This window comes from Cavia porcellus, unplaced genomic scaffold (genome assembly GCF_034190915.1).
Source record: "Cavia porcellus strain 051 isolate PalLab524CR breed Dunkin Hartley unplaced genomic scaffold, mCavPor4.1 scaffold_17, whole genome shotgun sequence".
Lineage (NCBI taxonomy): Eukaryota > Metazoa > Chordata > Mammalia > Rodentia > Caviidae > Cavia > Cavia porcellus.
Genome location: NW_026947500.1, coordinates 53,808,484 through 53,816,599, shown reverse-complemented (window position 1 = coordinate 53,816,599; position 8,116 = coordinate 53,808,484). Strand labels below are relative to the sequence as shown.

The 8,116-nt window shown below is 45.1% G+C and overlaps 1 pseudogene; it reads right to left on the bottom strand.

The window, feature by feature from the left end:
• Positions 1–1,683: 1,683 nt before the first annotated feature.
• LOC100716050 (olfactory receptor 4D9-like) lies at positions 1,684–3,950 on the bottom strand (annotated as a pseudogene).
• Positions 3,951–8,116: the final 4,166 nt, after the last annotated feature.

Sequence of the window (8,116 nt, the reverse complement as noted above, 5' to 3'; positions counted from 1 at the left end):
CCTTTGGGTCACAGTAAGGTAATACGCAAAGTACTTGCAACTCCTAAGATGTAGGCCTGCAAACTTAAGGAGAAGAAACTGATATCTGATGGGATTTGACACTTGGTCTGCGGAAGTAAAACTTCAGGCTCCTAAGACTGACCTAAGGGAGAAGTGTGGAGAAAGAAGAGCTCCTCCTAGGTGTGCAAAAAACATTTTACAGGACAGGAAATTCCTCATAGTGTTTTCCACAAAATAAGATCTTACTGGAAAATTAAACTGTAGCATGATTTTTCAGCATGTTTGTTATATAAGCTCCACCCCCAAAGTAAGCCTCTGGCGGCATGGAGTGTGATCTTTGCCACACACGTTAGACATACTGAAGCATGAAATTACATTAACATATAATTAAATGTAAATAAATGCTCACATTAATACTTAAATGCTAATACAAATTGTAATTTTTGCAAATTCTCATGTGGATGTCTTTGGACAAGAGGTAAACACCTTTGTAAACTGAAGCATTAGAGGCTTATTGCTGAATGACAGATTGAGTCCACTCATGTGCAGACACCTGGAAAGGACCTTTTCCATCTCAAGCTTAGGGTGACACTGCAGACCCCAGCTCCCGGTGGTCCTGTGAGAGTCCCTGCAGCAGACAACCTAGCTGAGCCATGCCCACATTAATGACCTGTGCCAACTGGAATTAACATGCATAGATTTTAGCCACTAAAGTTTAGGGTAGTAGGTCACACAGCAAGAGATTACTGATCCAGGACTGAACTAACAGTCTATTTTATTGGATGGAATCTATATATACCACAATTTCTTACCTACTTAAAAGACAGGTAATGCAACAACAACAATGAAACTCTAGAGCTCTCTAAGATAATGTTTTGTGACTTTGTCTTTTGCATTACTTTCCTCTGGCTTGTCATTTCAGGGTGACAGTCTGGTTGCAGTCAGCATTCGGGGTCTCTCAACTTTCCAGTGGCCATCTGCTCGGTCCACATGATCTCTGCACACTCAGACATTGATGGAATCATCACTGCTCCTTTCTGCCTTGGGGCCTTAGAGTCTCAAGTTCCAGGAGTTCGAGTGTCTTGTCATAGTCACAAAGACATGTGAGCCCCTGGGCCACGAGGGGTCTTATGATTTGGGAAAGACCCTCATTTCTGAAGGGTTCCTGCACTCATATATTTTCACAGTTTCTCTGAATGCCATCTTCTGGACCAATCTTCTGTGCAGAATCTACTCCACAATTCTGTCTCCTTGGGGGCTTGGACGTTGTCTACTGTTATCCTTATCCCTGAGTTGGCTTTGGCCACCACTCCTTCCTTTAAAATTACATTTTTCTCCCCTTCACAATCGTTTTGGTTTGGGTCTGTATATTCCCAGGAATCCAGGAGTACTTCTGGGAAACAAAGCTACGGTGTTGTGGCATGGTGAAGTCTCAACTACTTGGGAGGTTCAGGCAGGATTTCCAGCTGGGCAATTAGGTATGAGAATATCTCACAGAAAAAAAGTACTGGGGATGTAGCTCAGTGATGCAGGCCTATGCAGCAGGCACGAGTCTGTTGTTTGATTACCAATACTAAAAATAAATCCTCCCATGCTCCTTGTCACCTGTCTGATGGAGTCACACCTATGGGAGGATTCCCAGAGGGCACCACATTTCCTGTTTGCTCTGGAAACACAGCTTGGTTACCGTCTCCTGGTTTTCTCTCCATACGTGAGGTCACTTGATTGAGAGCCAGCCAATGGGATCCGTTCTCCATCCCCTCTCTTGCTGGCCCTTGAGCTCTCAGTGCTGACCTCAGTCCCTTCCTCCATGGCTTGGAGAGCTGAGAGACTTCTCATCCTTGGGAACAGCGCTGCCTCGTGGCCCAAGACGGAAATAAACATTCCTTGTGTTTGCCACTCACCATTTGGCTGTTTCTGCTTCAGTACTGGGCGTACTCTGCTTAATATATGAAAGCCAACAGATTTGGCTTGAGATGTACCTTAATGGGAAACATAGTCCAATAATCTCAGTAGTGCCTGTGTCAATATAAGCTGGATTGCCAGATAACCTTCTCCAACCCCATTCCCAACCCTTTCACTAGAGACTGACCAAGTTTCAGAGTTAATGATTAGACACCGTTTTTACACCCTTTCTCTACCTGGGAAGGAACTGTGTGGAAAGTACAAAGGACACTGATGTTCTGTCAATAGATGCCCTGAGAAAGCTGGTCTCAGCTGGGCTGGGCTGGGACCACCTGCTGGGGAACAGAATTAGTTGCTTCCACAGTTGCCTTTACCAAGCTTTTCAGAGTTGGGCAGGCCGCCCACCAGACTGTGCATCAGTGGTATTTCTCCATGAATACGCCCATGGACAGCATCATTTCCTTCTCCCAGAGGCAAAACATGGTCTTCAAGTCATCTGCAAAAGGGGCCTCTGACCCCAAGAGGAATAAAAGATTTGCATGGCTCAGGGAGCCACCCATGGAATTCTTTCCCCCTAGTTTTAACCTGTCAACTACTCATATGCATCCCATATGAGTACCACTTAGTGGCCTTGTGAGGTTCACGCTAACACTCGTGTGACAGACTTATATGCCTTCTCTCACTCTGTGCCTACAGCTTACTTTCCTTGGATTGTGCCTCTCTGCCTTTCTCCCCTTCAAAAGGTCCACATACTGTGGGATCCTGTTGGAAACAAGTGCAGCCATTGTCTGCCCTGCACTTTCTGTCTCAATTTTGCACTTTGAGAGGGTGCTTTTAGGGCAGTGCATTTCGTCCTTGTGCAGCATTCTGAACCCCTAGTTTTGTCAGGGACACAGTATGTGCTTTGTAAATATGTGTGGGATGAATAATTGAAAGTAAGTAGTGGAAAACATGAATGGGTTTCTCTTTACATCACAAAGACCCCAGAACGAGGTGTAGGACACACTTCTTCTAGAAGTCCATGGTAGCCATAGAGACCCCTGTGTGTTCAAAAGTAAGGTGATTCTTTCCATCTTGAGAAAGTGAAACTTCATGTCTTTCCTTAAAGTCTGAGACTGTTTTGTTCTAGTCAGTGGTTTCTTTAGCCTCTGCATGGCTGACTTCATCTCCTGGTTCTGCAGGGTGAAGATCAAGGGATTGAGTAGAGGGGAGATGATGGTGAAGGTGATGTGAATGGGTTTTCTGCAGGGATGGCAGTGAAGGGGAGGGCATAGACATAGATGCAGGGCCCAAAATGCAGTGTAACCACAATGATGTTAGAGGTGCAAGTGGAGATGGCTTTCCTCTAGCCTTTGCCCGTGTGTAACCTCAGTATCATCAGGATGACCATGTAAGATATGAGGAGAAAGAAGAATATAAACCAACTGACTAAGCCATTGTTGGAAATCATGAGGGTCTCCAGGGCAATGGTGTCAGTGCAGGCCAGTTGGAGGACCTGTGGAACATTACAGAAGAAAGTGTCAATAACGTTGCATCCACAGAAGGGAAGCAGGAGCAAGAGGGCGATATGCACGATGGAGTGGAAAAAGTTCCCCAGCCAGGCAGCAGCTATGAGAGCACTGCACCCCCCCCCCCCGCTCGTGATTGTTACATAATGCAGGGGTGGGGAGATGGCTATGTAGCAATCCAAGGCCATCACACACAGAGAAAAAAATGTCTGCTCCACCCAGGAGGAGAAAGAAGAACATCTGGGTGATGCAGCCATGGAAGGAGATGGTCTTCCTTTTGGACAGAAGATCGATCAGGACCTTGGGTGTGGTGATGGAGGAGAAGTAGATGTCCAGAATGAAGATATTTTGAAGTAGGAAGTCCATGGGGGTGTGAAGGTGGTAATTCTAGGTCACTGTCACCATGATGAGCTTTCCCAGCAGAGTTGCCAGGTACACCAGAAGCAAGAAGACAAATAAGACCCAGCTGAGCTCTCAAGATTGAGTGATTCCCAGAAAGATGATTTCTTTCACTTTAGTGTGATTTCCCAAATCCATTGAATCACAGATCCTGTTTAGAGGACATCTCTGGAAGAAATAATAGCACAGTGACTAAATGTTGAATTCTAAAATCCAGTTTATTTATATCTTTAGGTTTTGGCTTAGGCTTTACGGGAAAGTTCATAAAGAACATACACTGTGCCTTGGACCATCACAGTTTTTGAAGTTCCCAGGGGGAAGGATGGTGAATTTGGGAAAATAAAGCAAAGAGAGGAAATCTGAGGTCAGGTGGAGCCCTCTCTCTTGATAGGAGGAAACAACTTCTCAGTCACCCTAGTACACTGATTTATACACTCAGCAGGATGAGGTTATTTTCAGCTCTGCTGCCTAGCAGCTGGTTTGCCTTGCAGGCCTGGGCCCCTTACCTCTCCAGTTGGAACACCTTGGGTACCTGATTCACTTTGGGCTCTCTGCATTCTTAGGGCTGGCCTTACTTTAGTCCCATGTGTGTGATTCATCTTCAGTTCCACTACTCCCTACCTCACTCTTCTCACAATGGGGGTACTGCTGCTTGGAGAAAGACCACGATGGACTTCAACTCAGTCATCCAAGCAGACAGATCCTACCATGCAAATCGCTAAGATGTGGCCATGTACCTGGGATCCTATTCAGTTATGCTATTACTCTGAAATATGACATCTAACATAATAAAGAAAATGCATAAATTTTAGGAATTTTTATTCACAAGAAACATCATTAAGAGAGGTAAAAGTTTGCTTGAATGTGGAAGAATATATTTACATTTTGTAATCAGCTTTTATCTATACAGCTGAGAAAAGACTCATATTTGGAATACATAAAGAACATACACAAGTCAAATAAAAAGCCCCAAAAGGCTCCCAACCCCAAATGGCAAAAGGTAGAAAGTAATACTTCACAACAGAAGATAGAAATTCCGTTTCAGTAGTTAAGGTGGAAATGCAAACTGAAATTACAGCAAAAAGCCGCTGTGCCACTACATAAGTAAGCAGCAGATAGGCTAAACTGGAAAATGCAGAAATCAATGAGTGATGACAAATATGGGCAATAGATAGGACCCCCACATCGTGCTGGTGGGTATATAAAACCATGCAATCACGTAGTTGTTTGAATATATCTGGTAAAATACACATAAACACATTATATGAATTATATATCTATGTAAATGTACATTTCCTAAATGTCTACTTGTATAGCTGTGTCTCTTTTAGAAGTATACATTTTTGCCAGGTGCAGTGATGCATGCCTGTCATTCCAGCAGTCTGGAGGCTGAGGCAGGAAGATCACTTTGTGTTCAAGGCCAGCCTGGGATATATAATGAACTCTAGGCCAGTCTGAATTACAGTTAAGACCCTGTTTCACACACATGCAAAAAGAATATGTATTTCTACTTCCAAGACATGTCCTTGAATAATCACAGCAACACTAGCTATAGATTTCCTTAAACTAGAAACACGCAAAATACCCATAACAGGCAAAAAATAAATTGTGTTAAATTCACACCATACTGCACAGCAATGAGAATCACATATACAATATCATGTGAAGAGAACAAGAATATAAAACAGCAGAGTGACCCACTCTTGGTGAGTGAGTCTCACAAGCACAGCTATGTTCTAAATGCCCCAGTGCCAGAGAGCACTGTTGCATGCTGAGCCTGGATGCACAGCCACAGGGAGCCCTCAGGCTGCATTCTGTTTCCCTAACTCACGCTGGTTGCCAAAGTGTGTTCTGGTTAGGGAAAGACTTTTGAGCTGTGCACGTCTGTGCATCTTTCTGTAAGCAACTTTAGGAAAAGGTTAAAAAGCACAAGCGTGTGGTAATTCCTTTGTCATATTTAATCTCATTTTTAAAGAATGAATTTCATATAAAGAAAAGTTTAATGGACTACCCGCTTTGCCAATAGTTGTTTTTACAGCTTTGTAGTTATGGTCTTTATTTTGTATTCCCCAGTCATTCATGGGGCTGAGGTCTTTCCAAGCTCTTGGGTTAGGCAGGCATCCCTGATGTCCCTTTGTAGCTCTTTTTCTGATTCTGCTTTGCTTTCCTTTTTCTCTTTCCTTTCCTTTCTTCTCCTCTCCTCTCCTCTCCTCTCCTCTCCTCTCCTCTCCTCTCCTCTCTTCTCCCCTTCTTCCCTTCCCTTCCCTTCCCTTCCCTTCCCTTCCCTTCCCTTCCCTTCCCTTCCCTTCCCTTCCCTCTCCTCTCTCTCTCTCTCTCTCTCTCTCTCTCTCTCTCTCTCTCTCTCTCTCTCTTTCTTTCTTCCTTCCTTTCTTTCTGATGCAGGATCTACCTGTGTAGCTCAGAGTGGCATTGTAGGGAATATACAGAAAGAAGACCTTGATTGACTTGGGACACGAAGACGTATTTTAACCAATGGCAACAGACTTGCCCTAGGATTCAATGATTTCAAATCATTGCCCAGGGAACTACCTCATTAGCTTCTTTTTAACCTCCTTCTGTCTCCTTCTGTTTCTCCTCCCACCTCTTCCGGTTCCCTTCACGCTTGTCCTCCAGGTACCCAGGCACTGGGGAGAGAGCCCAAAGCCATCATCTTGAGCTTTCTCTTCAATCCTTCCACATTTTTTATTTTGAAGCAGGGCCTGGTTAAGCTTCTAAACTGCCTCAGTTGGGCTCCAAATCTCAGTCCTCCTCCCCTCAGCTTCTGTCCTGATCTTTATTTCTGTTTCCTTTCCCCAATTGTGTCACAACATGTGACATGAGATGCTGGTGTTAGAAGCTTGTAGATGACAGAAAGAGTTGTGGGTGACAGTGGCTTAGCCTGGCACCTGGAGAATGTCAGGGGTGAATTTGCAGAGTGTGGGAAGTTAGACTTTCTAGTCAGTACAGATGGTGCACTGGACCTGCATAGTGATGCAGGCCAGCCTCACAGGGCTCCATGGCTTGGTGCAGAAATGAATCCTGAGTGCCATCTCCACAGCAGGAACTCCCATTGATAAGATATCCAGTGGAACCCTCTGAATAGTGTCATTATACAGAGGGAGAAGCATACTTTGAAAATGTAGGATTATGCTCGTTGCATTGAAATACAAGTGCATATTAAAAAAGAGGGGCAGTAAAACGATAAGGCAACACAGTTTTGTGCATCTTTGCAACATCAAAGTAAGGGTCATGAAGCTTTTATTTTTGAAATCACCCTTTGGAAATTAGCTCACCAGGTGCTTGAACAGAGCCTGGAAATGATGGCCCCTGAGCTGCACCACTGTGGGAACTGAGTTGATTTTCTAGGATGCACTAGCTCATTGCAGTCTTCTCTGTTTCCACTTTCCAAAGGTTCTTACTGTTGATTGAATCTCTAGAGGTTTCAGAAGAGCCTAGCGCTGAGTGACATTATTCCTATCCAGAGGCACAGGAGGGTGCAGGTAAGTTATGCACTGAAACGCTTTTCACCAAGCACCCAGTCTTCCAGGCATCCAGGAAACAGAGGGACCCTGGTGGATATTCCGAGCCTGGAAGCCATGGTTGCAGAGAGTCACCTTTCCCAGGCAAGTAAGGTCAGCACATTAGGTCCTGCTTTGAAGACCCTAGCAACCCCAGGATCCTGTGAAGTTCCACACAGCCCCATTCCAGGGAGCCCAGGGACCTTTCCCCTTCATTTTGCAAGCTCTGCCTTTGTTCTCTCCAGTAATAAAGCTGAGCTCTTTCTGCTCTGCTTCTTAGAGACTTCTGGCTTTGACAGAAGCCCTCTGTACTGAGTAAGGTTTCTGAAAAATCCACACAAGCTCACATACTGATGTGAACTCTCTGGGTGGGAAACTAATATGCTCACAGTGTAACCCTGTGACTCAGAACAAGGACCTGGAAAGATTCTGTTCCCGTGAAGCCTACCTCAGGGCTGGAGACTGTGCCTGCCTCCTGTTATGGGAAAGGCAGCCTTGGGCACTCCTGCTTCTGTTCGGCTCAGAAGCTATGGCCACCAGTGCTTGGCCCTCAGCCACAACCCAACTCTACATGGGCACAGAGAAGGCATCTGGGCATGGGCGTGCCCATGGGTGGCTGACATTGTGCCATTCCTTCAAGAGTCAGTAAACTGTCACTCATTGCCCACACATCTTTCCCTTACTGCCTCTTGGTCCCAGCACACACATCTATGCAGGAGTCTCTGGGCTACCAGGAGGAAAGTTTCTTTCCCTAGGGGCAGCAGAGGGCACTGTACACTTTCTGTG